This window comes from Callorhinus ursinus, unplaced genomic scaffold (genome assembly GCF_003265705.2).
Source record: "Callorhinus ursinus isolate GAN/ISIS: 27379988/994484 unplaced genomic scaffold, GSC_fseal_2.0 scaffold17, whole genome shotgun sequence".
Classification (NCBI taxonomy): Eukaryota; Metazoa; Chordata; class Mammalia; order Carnivora; family Otariidae; genus Callorhinus; species Callorhinus ursinus.
Genome location: NW_027397079.1, coordinates 35,678,829 through 35,693,248, shown reverse-complemented (window position 1 = coordinate 35,693,248; position 14,420 = coordinate 35,678,829). Strand labels below are relative to the sequence as shown.

General features: G+C 41.3%; 1 protein-coding gene across 1 annotated transcript in view; it reads right to left on the bottom strand.

The window, feature by feature from the left end:
- Positions 1–8,421, bottom strand: part of PLEKHA2 (pleckstrin homology domain containing A2) — a 74,482-nt gene extending 66,061 nt beyond the window's left edge. The window contains exon 1 of the mRNA XM_025886201.2: positions 8,232–8,421. The gene's annotated coding sequence lies outside the window, so the exon portion shown is untranslated. The remainder of the gene's footprint in view (positions 1–8,231) is intronic.
- Positions 8,422–14,420: the final 5,999 nt, after the last annotated feature.

Sequence of the window (14,420 nt, the reverse complement as noted above, 5' to 3'; positions counted from 1 at the left end):
CAGTCGTTGAGCGTCTGCCTTCAGCTCAGGTCGAGCCCTGCATCAGGCTCCCTGCTCAGCGGGAAGCCTGCTTCTCCCTCTCCCACTCCCCGTTTGTGTTCCCTCTCTCGCTGTCTCTCTCTCTCAAAAAATTAAAAAATCTTTTTTTAAATTAAAAAATCTTTAAAAAAAAGTAGATTTTAATCTGAAAGTACCTCAGAGAGCTCATAGCTGCTTTGTGATTTAAAAAACAAAACAAAACATAGAACTAACTTTAACCACAAATTGTCAGTCGGTGGATATATTTTTCAAAAACTTTTAGCCTATTTGTTTCCATTCACATTAAAATTCCTGCCACTGGAAAAGATATACAGAACCTGATTACCAACATGAACCCTGAGATCTAGTGAAACTCATTATGACTCATTGGAAACAGGTAATTAGCTCAGGAATCTTCTTTCAAATTTCATCATAATTTGTATGATGACTCCACATGTCTATCAAAGTATATTAAAATTAAGCGTAGCACTAGACTGGAGAATTAAGCCTAGTTCAGGCTAACGTCTTTATTTAGTAATTAAACAATAACAAGCTAAATGTATCCTTACACCTAATCCTTAATGATGCTCTGATGTTCTAATTGGATTAATAGCCACATGCACCCTCCAGCATCTGATGTCCAAAGATGTCACAGTCCTGGCTTGCTGAAAAGACATATAGGGATTGTGGCACTGATCTGGAGGTCACCCTTCTGGCAACTTGAATCCCTGGAATGGAATTCCAAACACAGAAGGCAAGAGGGAAAGGCCCACTGAGTAGCCGAAGTCCCTCATTAAGGAGAGCCTTTCTTAGCCTTGCTTACTGATTCTGATTGAGTATCTAATTTCCAAAGTCCTCACAAGATTATGTGAGTTTCCTTGTCCTCACAAGATTAGAAACAGCTGGGGAATGGAGATGATATTAGAGATGGAAGAGGGGCGGGATGGAGGAGGAAATTATTTTATTCAGTTCATTCCTACGTCTGCAAATGGATTAGCTGACAACAAAGGAGGGGAGAGAAAAGTTAAGAATTCCCAGAGGTTATATGTGCTCAAGACAATCTTTGTCATTTCTGGTGATGACCTTGGGGTAGGAAAAAGTGGTTGAACAGTGATGGGTGCCTTTATTTTGGGTGGGAAGTTCCATGTGGTTTTGCGGGTAGGAGTGGTGGCCTGTGGGGAGGAGACCACCTCTCCGAGGGTGGTGGTAAGAGAAGACAGGACTCACTTACACTTTTACCTTTTTAAAATATTATATCATGTGGGGGTGCCTGGGTGGCTTAGTCGGTTAAGTGGCTGCCTTTGGCCTAGGTCGTGATTCCAGGGTCCTGGGATCAAGCCCCACGCCAGGCTCCCTGCTGAGCGGGGAGCCTGCTTCTCCCTCTCCCTCTACCTGCCACCCCCTGCCCCCCCGCTTGTACTCTCTCTCTCTAATAAAAAAAAAAATAAAAAAACCTTAAAAAAATTATATCATGTGCATTATGTATCTTTTGTTTAATAATAAAAATTTAAAAACAATATTTAATGCCCATACAAAAGATTTTACAAATAAAAAGTTGGTGAAAATAAAATTGTAGAAATTAAAAATATTGAAGACCTGAAACCATAAAACTCCTAGAAGAAAACATAATAGGTAAGCTCCTTGGCACCGCTCTTGGCAATGACGCTCTTAGATTTCACTCCAACCAAAAGCAAAAATAAGCAAATGGGACTACATCAAACTAAAAATCTTCTGCACAGCAAAGGAAACCATCAACAAAATGAAAAGGCAACCTACTGAAAGTGAGGACATATTTGCTAATCATATTCAATAAAGAGCTAATATCCGAAATATATAAAGAACTCACACAACTTGGTAGCAAAACCAAAATTCTGATTAAAAATTAGGCAGTTTTCAAAAAAAGACATACAAATAGCCAAGAGGTATATGAAAATATGTTCAACATCATTCATCAGTAGGGAAATGCAAATCAAAACAATGAGAAATCACCTCACATCTGTCAGAATGGCTATTATCAAAAAGACAAAAGATAACAATTGTTAGCAAGGATGTGGGCAAAGGGAAACTTTGTGCACTGTTAGTGGGAATGTAAATTGGGGCAGTCACTATGAAAAATAGTATGGAGGTTCCTCAAAAAATTAAAAATAGAACTACTATATGATCCAGCAATTCCACTTCTGGGTGGGTATATAGCCAAAGGAAGCAAAATCACTACCTCAAAGAGTTATCTGCATGAGCTATTCCATAAGAAAATATAATGTATGTATACACACACACACACACACACACACACACACACACACATATACACACAGAATATTACTCAGCCATAAAAAAGAAGGAAATCCTGACATTCGTGACAACGTTGAATGGATCTCGGGGGCATTATGCCAAATGAAGTAAGTCAGAGAGAAAGACAAATAGTGTATGATCTTATTGATATGTGGAATCTAAAACCAAACAAACATAGAAACAGAAAATAGATTGGTGGTTGCCAGAGGCAGAGTAAGAGGGGTGAGCACGAAATGGGTGAAGGTGGTCAAAAGGTACAGACTTCCAGTTACAAAATAACTAAGTTCTGGGAATATAATGTACAGCATGGTGACTACAGCTATAAAAACACTGTATAAATATTTGAAAGTTGCCAGAAGAGTAGATCGTAAAAGTTCTCATCACAGAAAATGATTTATAGCTATGTGAGGAGATGGATGTTAACTAAATTTATTGTGGTGACTATTTTGCAATATATATTGATTTGATCATTATATTGATCAATTTATTTGATCATTATATTGTACTTTAAATTTTTTATTTTGGAGGCACCTGGGTGGCTCAGTCATTAAGCGTCTGCCTTTGGCTCAGGTCATGATCCCAGGGTCCTGGGATCGGGCCCCGTGTCAGGCTCCCTGTTCAGCGGGAAGCCTGCTTCTCCCTCTCCCACTCCCCCTGCTTGTGTTCCCTCTCTTGCTGTGTCTCTCTCTGTCAAATAAGTAAATAAAACCCTTAAAAAAAGAAAAAATAAATAAATTTATTTTTATTTTTTTAGAGAGAGAGAGCATGTATGCCCGCAAGCAGGGTGTGGGGGGGGGCACAGGGAGGGGGGGAGAATCTCAAGCAGACTCCCCACTGAGCCTGGAGCCCAATGCAGCGCTGCATCCCAGGACCCTGAGATCGTGACCTGAGCCAAAATCAAGAGTCAGACAAGCACTTAACCCATGGAGACACCCAAGCACCCCTATATTGTACACTTTAAACTAATACAATGTTATATGCCATTTATGTCTCAATAAAAATGGAAAAAATACAAAAAAGATACAAAAGATACAAAAAGTTGTACACAATGAGATATCACTACACACCTATCAGAATGGCTAAAATAAAAAATATCCAGGGCACCTGGGTGGCTTAGTTGGTTAAGCGACTGCCTTCGGCTCAGGTCATGATCCCAGGGTCCTGGGATCGAGCCCCGCATCGGGCTCCCTGCTCAGCAGGGAGTCTGCTTCTCCCTCTGACCCTCTTCCCTCTCATGCTCTCTATCTCTCATTCTCTCTCTCTCAAATAAATAAATAAAATCTTTAAAAAAAAAAAAAAAGAAAATTTACAAAAAAAAAATAAATAAAATAAAATAAAATAAAATAAAAAATATCCACAATGTCATATTCCGGATGAGGATGAAAAGAAGCTGGATCATGATACATTGCTGGTGGGAATGTAAAATGTTACAGCTCTTCTAGAAAACAGTTTGACAGTTTCTTTAAAATGTAAACATGGGGCTATCATATGATCCAGTAATTGCACTCCTGGGCATTATTCATCCTGGAGAGAGAAGACATGAGGGGCACCTGGGTGCAGCTCAGTCAGTTAAGCATCTGCCTTCTGCTCAGGTCATGATCTCGGGGTCCTGGAATCAAGCCCCGCATAGGGATCCTTGCTCACCTGGGAGTCTGCTCCTCCCTCTCCCTCTGCCTCTGCCGCCCACTCTGCTCTTGCTCTCTCGCTCTCAAATAAATAAATAAAATCTTCAATTTAAAAAAAAAAGAAATGAAGACATGATCACACAAAAACCTGTACATGAATGATTATAGCCCCTTTATTGATAATAGCCAAAAATGAAACAACCCAGACATCCTTCAACTGGTGAATAATTAAACTGTGGTAGATCCATACCATGGAATACTATTCAGCAAGAAAAGGGAAGGAGCTACTGATATACACAACAAGGATGAATATTCAGAAAAGTATGCTGAGTGAAAAGAGCCAGTCCCCAAAGGTTATGTACTGTAGATTGATTCCATTTATATAACATTCTTTTTTTTTTTTTTTTTTTTGACAGAGAGAGACACAGCGAGAGCGGGAACACAAGCAGGGGGAGTGGGAGAGGGAGAAGCAGGCCTCCCGCTGAGCAGGGAGCCCAACGCGGGACTCATCCCAGGACCCTGGGATCATGACCCGAGCCAAAGGCAGACGCCCAACGACTGAGCCACCCAGGGGCCCTATATAACATTCTTGAAATGATGACACTATAGAAATGGTGAACCAGTAAATGATTGTCAAGGTTAAGAAGGGTGTGGGGTAGGAGGGAGGTGGGTGTGGCTATAAAAGGGCTATAAAAGCTGCAGCTTGTGCTGATGGAAATCTTACTCTCGGCGCTATCAGTGTCAATATTCTGGTTGTGTTAGCGGACCGTGGTTTGCAAGATGTTACCACGAGGGGAAGCTGGATCTCTCTGAACTATTCCTTACAACTGCATGTGAATCCACCATTATCTCAAAATAAAACATGTAACTAAGAAGAAAAACGTTAAGCTAAAAAAAATATTATGAGAGTTTTGTGCTTAAATAGATACTATCTATTTTTAAAAATCACTCGGGGTGCAACGTATCCCTCTTGACCCTCGCTGACCAAAGGCATTGCTACTTACAAAGCCCACACGCTGGTTAAGCACACTTTCACAGACTGTGGCTGGCAGCACTTAATTTGTGGTGAAATAACAATTAGTTTTTAGTTGTGATATGAAAAGCGGCGCTTCATCACTCTCCTACCTCCGCAGCTACAATCCCTATGACAGAGCTTTTCCCCATGTGCATCTCCTCCGCCATTGGGGCATAGGGTGGCTTCCATCCATTTTTCTGCCTTCCTTAAAAAGCACACTTTTGATACTTGGAGAAACTCCAGAACCTCACCTGGCATTCAAGAGTCACTCTCCTAGGACAGGGTGCACATGAGGGTTGGTTAGATCATTTCGATTCATTACCCTAAAATGCTGCTCTGGCTCCCCCATATTCAGAAGGTGAGAAGCAAGCATTGCAGAAGTCCGTTGAATGCAGCTTATAATTACATGTTACTGAGCAGGCCATGAGTCAAATCATGGCCACTGAAATGGAACTGCGTGTTCTCGAAATAGTTCAGCCATGAGGTCTAGGGGCTGATTTATTTCTGGTTTCTCCAGTTTAAGCCCTTGTGCATGACCCTGTAACTACTACCCAGTTGAGAGTAGATGGGCAGCACCGTGAGGGACACAGAACTTTGGACTAGGGCACCTCAGAAACTGTCGGTGGAATGATGCCTGTAATTTTTATTGTGCAAAGTTGTAAAGGATCTGGAAATCTAAGTACTATATTTTGAACAGAAATGTTAGCAAGAGAATGATATAAAGCAGAGGTATTCAAACTTTTCTTCACTTACACCCCTAAAAAATGCTGCAGACCATGTAACCCTTCCCACATTTTAAGTTGACGTCTCTAGCTTTTCATCATAGGTTTGAGTGCTTGCAGAGGATGTAGTTTGCAGATTGTTTCCATCAAATGTTTTAAAATAAAACTTGTTATATCATCCTTTTTAATGCATCCAATAGAATCTAAGTACCATAGTAATTTGACACCATCATTCCTTTTTCAAAATGAACAGAAATGCTCAATCATTCCCTTCCCTCCGTGAACTATATTTTCCTTCCTCTTCCCTTAAAGATTTGTCTCCAAATGTCATATATCTTTATGACATCTTTTATTCTTTGAACATCTATCATTTAGGCATCTTTTACTGATTATCATATTTTTTGAAACAAATATGCATGTGTAAATTGAATTTACAATTTCAAAAACTATCCTGTGACTGGAAGGTATTAAAACATTTCCTGAGACTAGGTCATTATTATAATTCTCAGTAACAGAATAAATACGTATTTTATTGATCATTAAACACAAAATAGTAAAATGTTGGAAATTATCTTCCTAATGAGAATTATCTCTCCTAATTGAGGAGGGTGGATTTTTACATATATGTATTTGTATATATTTACATATACATGTAATCAGTTCAAATATCCATCCATTAATATTACTTATTGCAAGAAGGAACAGGTTCAGCATCAATATTAACATTATTTCTCATTTTTATGAATGTAAGCCACTGAGAAACCTTGTTCACGTTAACAGGTAGATGGGCCACAAGGAGTTTTGTTATGACAATGTCCATCCAGGACTGACGAGAAGGAAGGAAACTAGGGATATATTTCTGGGCTTATGGCTTCAGAGGTGCACCTGGAATGACTCAATCACTTAATGAATACAGACCCTATATGAAGATTTGTAGCCGGTCCACCTTTGCTGGGGAACTTGAGATTTGTTTTTCAGCAGTGCCAAATTTGGCCATGTCATTCAATTCTTTGGACTCCTTCACGTAATAGGTCAGATATCACTTTGAGACCTTCCTTCAAAATTTATTCTACAGGGGAGGTTGTGGGGCAGGGAGCATGTGGGAACTGTTTGCACTTTCTGCTTAATTTGGCTGGGAACCTAAAACCCGCTCTAAAAAATGAAGTCTATTTTTTAAAAATTATGTTAATGATCTATCAGTGGTTGACTCGAGTGGGTTTTTCTCCAAGTTTTAAGGAAAACAATAAATTGGAAACCACCTAATTTGTGAAATGATTGGTACCTCAGTCGTAAAGGCTTTTGCTTTCTCAACACAAACACAAATATTTCTAATTGTTCCTTGTCTTGGCCCTGGAGGTTTTTACAATCTAGGACAATGCCTTTCTTTCCTTTTTTAGAAGTAAGGAAGGGCTGGTGTGCCTGGAGGGTGGGAGCAGAGAAGACCCAGTGTGACACCCGGGCTCTCACTTCACCTCAGGCGGATCCAGAAGCTGAATGCCTTCCTCAGTCTACCCTGTGGGCACCCACCATTAACACACCCCTGGAGCAAGGGGATTTAAGAACTATTTCAAATACACCATAAAGTCAGCTTTCGGGGGGGTATTGTTTTGCTGTTTATCTGAAATTCAAATTTAACTGGGTGAACTGGATCTATCTCTCTGGCAACCCTATCTAATTCAAATCATTCCCTTCAAGAAATGGCAAACACAAACACCGGGCAAGACTAAAGTCCTCGACCAGGGAGCAGGGTCTTTTATTCCTCCCTCTATCTAATTCTCAAATATAGTTACTCTTTTCTCATCTCTCATCATGGCGTCCATCTTTCTCCTCCCCCCGCTTTGTTTCCATCCTTTGAGCCCAAAGCAAAAATGTCAGTAGAAACAACAACAGCAACAACAACAGTCATGAAAGCAGGAAAGCTTTTTGGAGGAAACCAGGCCAGTGAAATGCATTTGAGAGGAGCAGACAGCGTGTGGGTCGTGTGGGCAAAACATCTCTGTCCTGTTCTCTCAGAAGCAGAGGCTAAAAGCAGGAGACGGGGGATCAGCCGCTTCTTTCAGGGCAGAAACCACATACATAACATTTGTGATGATTCTCTTTTCCAGTCTCGCCCGCGGACACATAATAAAAAATATTATTCGAGTCCAGCTTCATTTCCTATACTCTTTGGTGCTCTCCTGAGCTGTTCCTTAGGAAAGATACCAGCAAGCCTTCCCGTTTTTTCTTCCCCCTTCTGTTCCTATTTACTACCACTGCCTTCTCTCCCTCCCCTCTCATCTCCCAAGCACCAAAAATAATTTGAATTTCAAGCTTTTTTTTTTTTTTTCATGGCCTTCCTGTGGGTGTGGGAGGACCTCCTTCGGGAATTGTTCTGGATCTAGTCGGCTCCATCTGTAATTTGGCAAAATCTCTGTCTGCACCCCGCCCCCACTTCCTTTTCTTCATACATAGGAGTCTGGGTGTCCCCCACCCCACAAAAACCTCCTCCATCTAGTCCTTAGGTAACCAAACTGAGAGAGCCCCCCAGGGAGGCCCCGTGGGTCTGCAGCCTCCACTTACCCCGCCCCTGGTTTTGGAAGAACGAGAGCTCTCTGCACCAAGGAGCCAGCTTCTCACCAGCCAGAGGAAGCCGCCTCCTGCAGGCCGTCGACTCCAAAGGACAAGGTGACTTCCAGGAGGAAGGCAAGATCTGTGCTTTTCAGTTCAGGAGACCCAAGGCAAGTTCCTGTTTCAAAGACAGAGTTTTAAAACCTGTTTAAGTTCTGAGAGTTTTGTGTGTGTGTGTGTGTGTGTGTGTGTGTGTGTGTGTGTGTGTGTGTCCCTCTCCCCAATTCACCCACGTGATCCCCTTGATTTTCCTCTGGGGGACAGCTGAGCTGCCTTTCTAAAAAATCTCTCTGGACCACACCTCCCCGCCCCCCCTCCACCTTCCCCATCAGCTGTCATCATGGCCATCTCTGAGCGAGTGTATGTTTGTTACTGACAAAAAAAGAAAAGGGGGAAAAAATGAGAGAAAGAAAAAGGACTTCACATCTAAGAATTTCCTGTGGTTTGGGACAGTTTTAGTTCAAGGCTTTCATGACTTATTTTTCCCTCACTTTTTCCGTGCTGAAGACAGGGCTCAGAAATACTGCTGTTGATCCGTAGAACTGGCTTTCTTCCTCAGGTCCTAGATGAGACACTCTCCTTGGAGTTGGTGTTGGAAGGGAGCAGCAGGATGGGTGAGGACCAAGGCTGAAGACCCAGTTGCAGGTAGATCTTTGGTGCTCACCAGAGCCTCTGGGAGGGCGTACCCCTGGTTGCCTGGCCAACAAGCACCAAAGAGAGGTCTCACGTCTCTGTCTTCATAGTTATTTGCATATTCCTCTATTTTGGCAGTTTCCTTAGAGTAAAATAGGCATAATAATGCCTAACACACAATGATATTGTGAGGAATTAATAAAATGAAAGTGCCTAGTATAGTACCTGACAGACAGTAGACACTAACATTTGTTGAGCATGAAGTACACTTATCACATTATATTCTATTTGCTTGCTTATTTGTCTTACCACCAGACTCTGAATGCCTTACTCATTTTACCTCCTTTGTACCTATGACAGTGCCTATAACATAGTAGACACTCAATACATATTTTTAAATTTATTCATCAAGTAATTAATACCTGTTCCCACCCTCACCCTGGCCCCATTTTTCTTGCTGGTCAAAAGGATACTCTTTGCCCTCTCCTATGTTCCCTGGGCAAGGTTCTGGAACCCAAGCTATGAACAAAAAATTGCCAGACTTGAAATGGATGAAATGATAACAGTCCATTTCCTAGAAATACCAAAGGGAGTTTTCTCAGCAACCACACTGAAGGGAAAAGATTAGGAAGCACAAATTCTGTGGGATGTTATTATTTCTAAGTCCACTGAAGAAATGTAATGTGTTCAAATTAAAGCCAGAGTCCAGGGTGCTATTTATATTCAAAGTATTTTCAAAGAGCAGAAAAGAGCAGACTCCCCAAGGCCCTTCAAGGGGGGAAGAACAGCATTCTGAAAGAAATAAAGAGAGGAAGGAAAGAAGGAAGGAAGGAAGGAAGGAAAAAGAGAAAGGGAGGGTGGAAAGAAGAGAGGAGGGAGAGAAGGAGAGCGGGAAGGAAGGGAGAAACAATGGAACAAGGAGGAAAGGAAGACAGCTAGAAGAGTGGATTTCAAAGCAGACACATGGAAATGACAGTTAAGTATGGTCTACTGAACACATAATTTTATTAAACCCTCACTAAAATGACAATAAATGGAGAAAAGAGCATAAAGGTTCAAGAGAATGTGCAAACCTCAAAAACCAACAATAAATTTTAAAACTTTAAAAAACACAAAAGCTATGAGAAGTGGAAACTAAGCTACCATGCCAGAAAAACCTAGCCTTGCAAGAGTTGGAAGCCAACAAGAAACCAGCTCTTTGGCATCTCCAAGCCCTAGACAGGCTGAGGGATTAGATGACCTGGAACCTCTGAAAGGGGTGGCAGGGCAGGTGTTGGTTTGGGTGGGGCAGAGAACAGGAAGATTGGTTGAAAGCTTGTGTGAGGAGGAAGAGAGGTTAAACAAGGTAGACTCAAGGCTTAGGAGCTAGGATCCACCAAGGACAGAAATAAGACAATTTACTGATGAGGGGCAGATTCATTGAAAGCTTGTATATTGAACGGTAATGCCACCACGTGTGCCCCATCTCCCTTATCCAACTTGGCTGGAAGAAGGCTGGAAAAGGCTTACACCTCCCCAATTCCCACCCTCCCACCACCAGGCAGGAGTGTGGAGGAGTAATCTCATTGGGAAACTGTCCAGCTCAAGAGAAAAACTCTACAGAATCTGTTATTTTTCTCACAGTGCAATGGCTTTGGTGCAGCCCACCTGTCCTCAAACCTCCCACATATGCTCAACAATTTCAAATAGATTTTTAGTGCCTCACTTATAACTGTGAACCAACCATCAAGGACCATCAAACATTTGAGGGAATCCTCCAACATCAAAGAGAGACCAAAACAAACAAATGAGGAAAAATGGGGGGAAACTTGGAAGACATGGAGGGAAAGAGGGAAAAAAATACTTTCATATTGAAGTAAAAAGAGATACTGTGTTCTTTGATGCTTTTTAAAGAAAGAGAAGAGAGCATTCAGAAAACCAGAAAGACTCAGGGAGATTACAAATATGACAGAAAAAAAAAATTCAGTGGGAGAGTTGGAAAATAAATTGAGGAAATCTACCAGAAAGTAAAACAGAAAGACAAAAAAATTAGGAAGTAAGAAAGATGAAAACAATCAGATACAAATCCAGGATGCTTAATATCTTCTTAGTAAGAGTTGCAAACGAAAAAAACAGAGAAATGAAATCATGATAGAATCCCAGAACTGAAGTACATTTGTTTCCAAATTAAAAGGGCCAATGGGTACTTGACAGAGTGAATGAAAGCATCATTGCGATGTTGTTCAGGGATAAAGAGAAGATTCCAAAAGCTTTCAGAGAGAAAGAAACAGGTCATACTCAGAAAAGTCAAGGAATCAGAATGGCACCAGACTTCTGAACAGCAGTACTGGACAGTAAGGGACAAAGACATCAAGGACTTCAAAAGGCCTTGAAAAAGGAAAAATGATTTACAACTGTGACCCTTATACTCGACCAAAATATAAACTAATCATGAGGATAGAATAAAGGCATTTTTCAGGCATACATTGTCTCAAAAATTCACTTCCCATTCATCCATTCTCTAGAAAATACAAACCAGATTCCTGAAAAAAAATGTAGGCCTAACACATGAGGGAGGAAGAGGGAAATCCCAGGACGAAGATGAAGGAAAGTTTCAGAATAGTAGTTGTGCATCAGTCCTAAGGAAAAAGTCCATATCAGAGCTGGCAGACAGAGAAATGCAGGATTGCTGGATATGGAGACATCCAAATTTAAAAAAGAAAGAAAGAAAAGAAAGAAACTGGGAGATCACCGGATGTGTTTGAATGTATTAGAAAGAATTTTATAATTCTGTCAGAAAGTTGGAAGATGAATTAATGACAGATACATAGGAAACCAATTAAACAACAATAACAACAATGAAAAGATGATTATTAATTCCAGGAAAAAACAAAAGTTATACAGGAAAGAAAAAGTAATCACAATGTACTACATGATTCTTCTCTGAGCAAAGTTTACATAGATACTAAGGTTAACATTAACATTGAGTCAATAAAAACTGTTATGTAACTAGAAAGGGGAGGAGAAAGAGAGCTAACATCTCCTATTCCATAGTAAGATGTCCATAGAAGGAATAATCAAGAACTAGCCACATAAGCATGATATATGAAACTAAGATGGTAAAGAGCATAAGAAACTTTTAGGCTAAAAGTCTAAGTGATTGCCTCTCAGGTAAGGGCAGCAAGTGAAGCAAGGAACTATTTTTTGTTATAAGACTTGTAGTACTATTTGATTTTTTAAATGGTGGCATCTTTTGTTTCCATAATGATAATGGAAAGTTGACAAAACAGGCATTCTGAGTTCTGGTTCTATTTCCCACCCATGCTATGGGATCTCAGTTTCTTGTATGTCAAATGAGGGACTGAGGATGTCTGTCTCTTCCTTTTTCAAAATGGGGCAGAAATCAGCCCAGTCAGTAGAGTCTCCCCAAACACTCTTATCCTCTGAACTCCTGGCACTTGATGTCCATCCCTTACTCACAATAATTATATTTACTCACCTGGTAAACTGGAGATTCAGGGGCATCTTTATGCAGCTTGGGGGAAGTTTCTATTACATTTTCTTTTATATAAGATGATCATCAGATGCAAAGAGTAAGGGAAGCCTGGTCTCTTTTGTTTGATGACATCATGTCCTGTTCTCTGATAGTCCTTGTATCTTAAACCTGATCGAGTATTTTTGGCCTTTCTCCCCAAACCAGTTGAAAACTTTCAGATGGTAGGGACCATAATTAATGGGTTTTTTGTTTGTTTGGTTGGTTGGTTAGGGTTTGTTTTCTGTTTTTTGTTTTTGCATTCCACATTGAGCATGATAGTGGCTTGATAACTATCTGCTGAGCAAGCAGGGGGAGGCCTGCCTTGTCTTGGGTCCTGCAGTGCACGTGACCGTAAAGGGGGCATATTTATTTGAAAAGAGAATTAAAACAGCAGGATGATGGTGGGGGATTTTGGCCAAAGAGGCTGAGACGCTGCTTGAGTGGTTTTCTGTACCACCCCTCTTTCTGTGTTTTGCTGGTTGCTTTGTTCAGTCTTTGGATACATCACTGGGTTAGGAACTAGAAAACACCAAGACTTTAGCTATGCTTTCCCACTAATATACTGGGTGATCTTGAGAAAGTCAGATGTGGTCATTTGGCCTCATTTCTCCTCCCATAAGATAAAAGGATTGGACCAGATGCTACAGGCCCTTCTGGTGCTAACACTGTAGGACTCACGACTGTTTACAAGTCAGTGGACCAGGCGGATGGGACCTCTGGGGGCCCCATGCTGCCCTGCAGAAGGAGGATGGCCTGAATGGCAATGGCATTGTTAAATATGGGGGGAGGGAGGAATCATAGACAGCACCAGGTGGCAGAGGGCTGAGCCAGGCAACAGATGTGAAAAGGGAAGTAAAATAATGTGCAAGCAAACTGCAGGTGGAATAATTCATGAAGAAAAGAGCATTTCCACCCACTTCACTTCAGATGACTCTGGTAAGAAGGTGCCATTGGCCTGCAGTCTGTGCCCACTGTGAAACTTAGTAATTCTAGAAAATCGTAAGGATATTATTTCCATCAAAGTCGCTGATTTTGAAGAGGCTCACCAGTAACTATGTGGGGAAAAAAGCCAGTGAGCATTTGGTGCGAGGGTTGGGAGGGGTTGAGGTGGGGGGCAGGGAAATCTGGGAAGCATTTGTGGAATCTGGTGACAGTGCTGAGTGTCCCCAGCACACTCGTACACACCTCACCGTTGGAGAAGGCCCCCTCCCCACACCACAGCTCTTCTCAGAAATGCTCCTTCTCCCTCCTCCCCAACTCCAGTTTCAGAGGGGAGTCTCCATGTTCTTCAGCAACTCTGCTTTCCTGGTGTGGTCAGTTGGTTGCTAATGGATACTTACTCTCATTTGAATCCATCACGGTGTCTCACTCACCTGGCTCATTTGATGAATCTGTAACCCAAGTCTGGCCAATTTGTCTTAATTAGGTATTTCAAATTACAACTGGATGAAAAAAATCCAGATCCTCTTGTGTGTGTCAAAGCTTCATGTGAGCCAACCTACGGCTGGTGGAGAAAGTTGCTCTGCGAGAACGAAGCTCCCAGGAAGGAGAAAAAAACAGAATAGTAAGAGTTCTAGGAGCTACTGAACAAGTGGTTCCCTACAGCCCTAGGGTAGCTAACATCTGAGAAAGTACAACTCCCATTTGAGGTTCTAGAGCCTCTCATGGAATTCCCCCTTTCCCTTAAGCTATGTTGAGTTGTTTCTGTTGCTTGGAACCAAGAGTCCCACCTATCGCTCCAAATTTAATTGAATATTTAAAAATCCAGACTTTCTCCTATACTGGACTATTGCAATTTTTAATTTTGAATAAGCTCCTAGAATTAGTAAAAATTCATGAATTGAAATACAATTTCTACCAAATTTTGGAGCCAATCAAATAATTTTACTTAAAAATAAATTAATGTTGGGGCACCTGTGTGGCTCAATCAGTTAAGTATCTGCCTTGGTTCAGGTCATGGTCCCAGGGTCCTGGGATAGAGCCCCGCGCGTCGG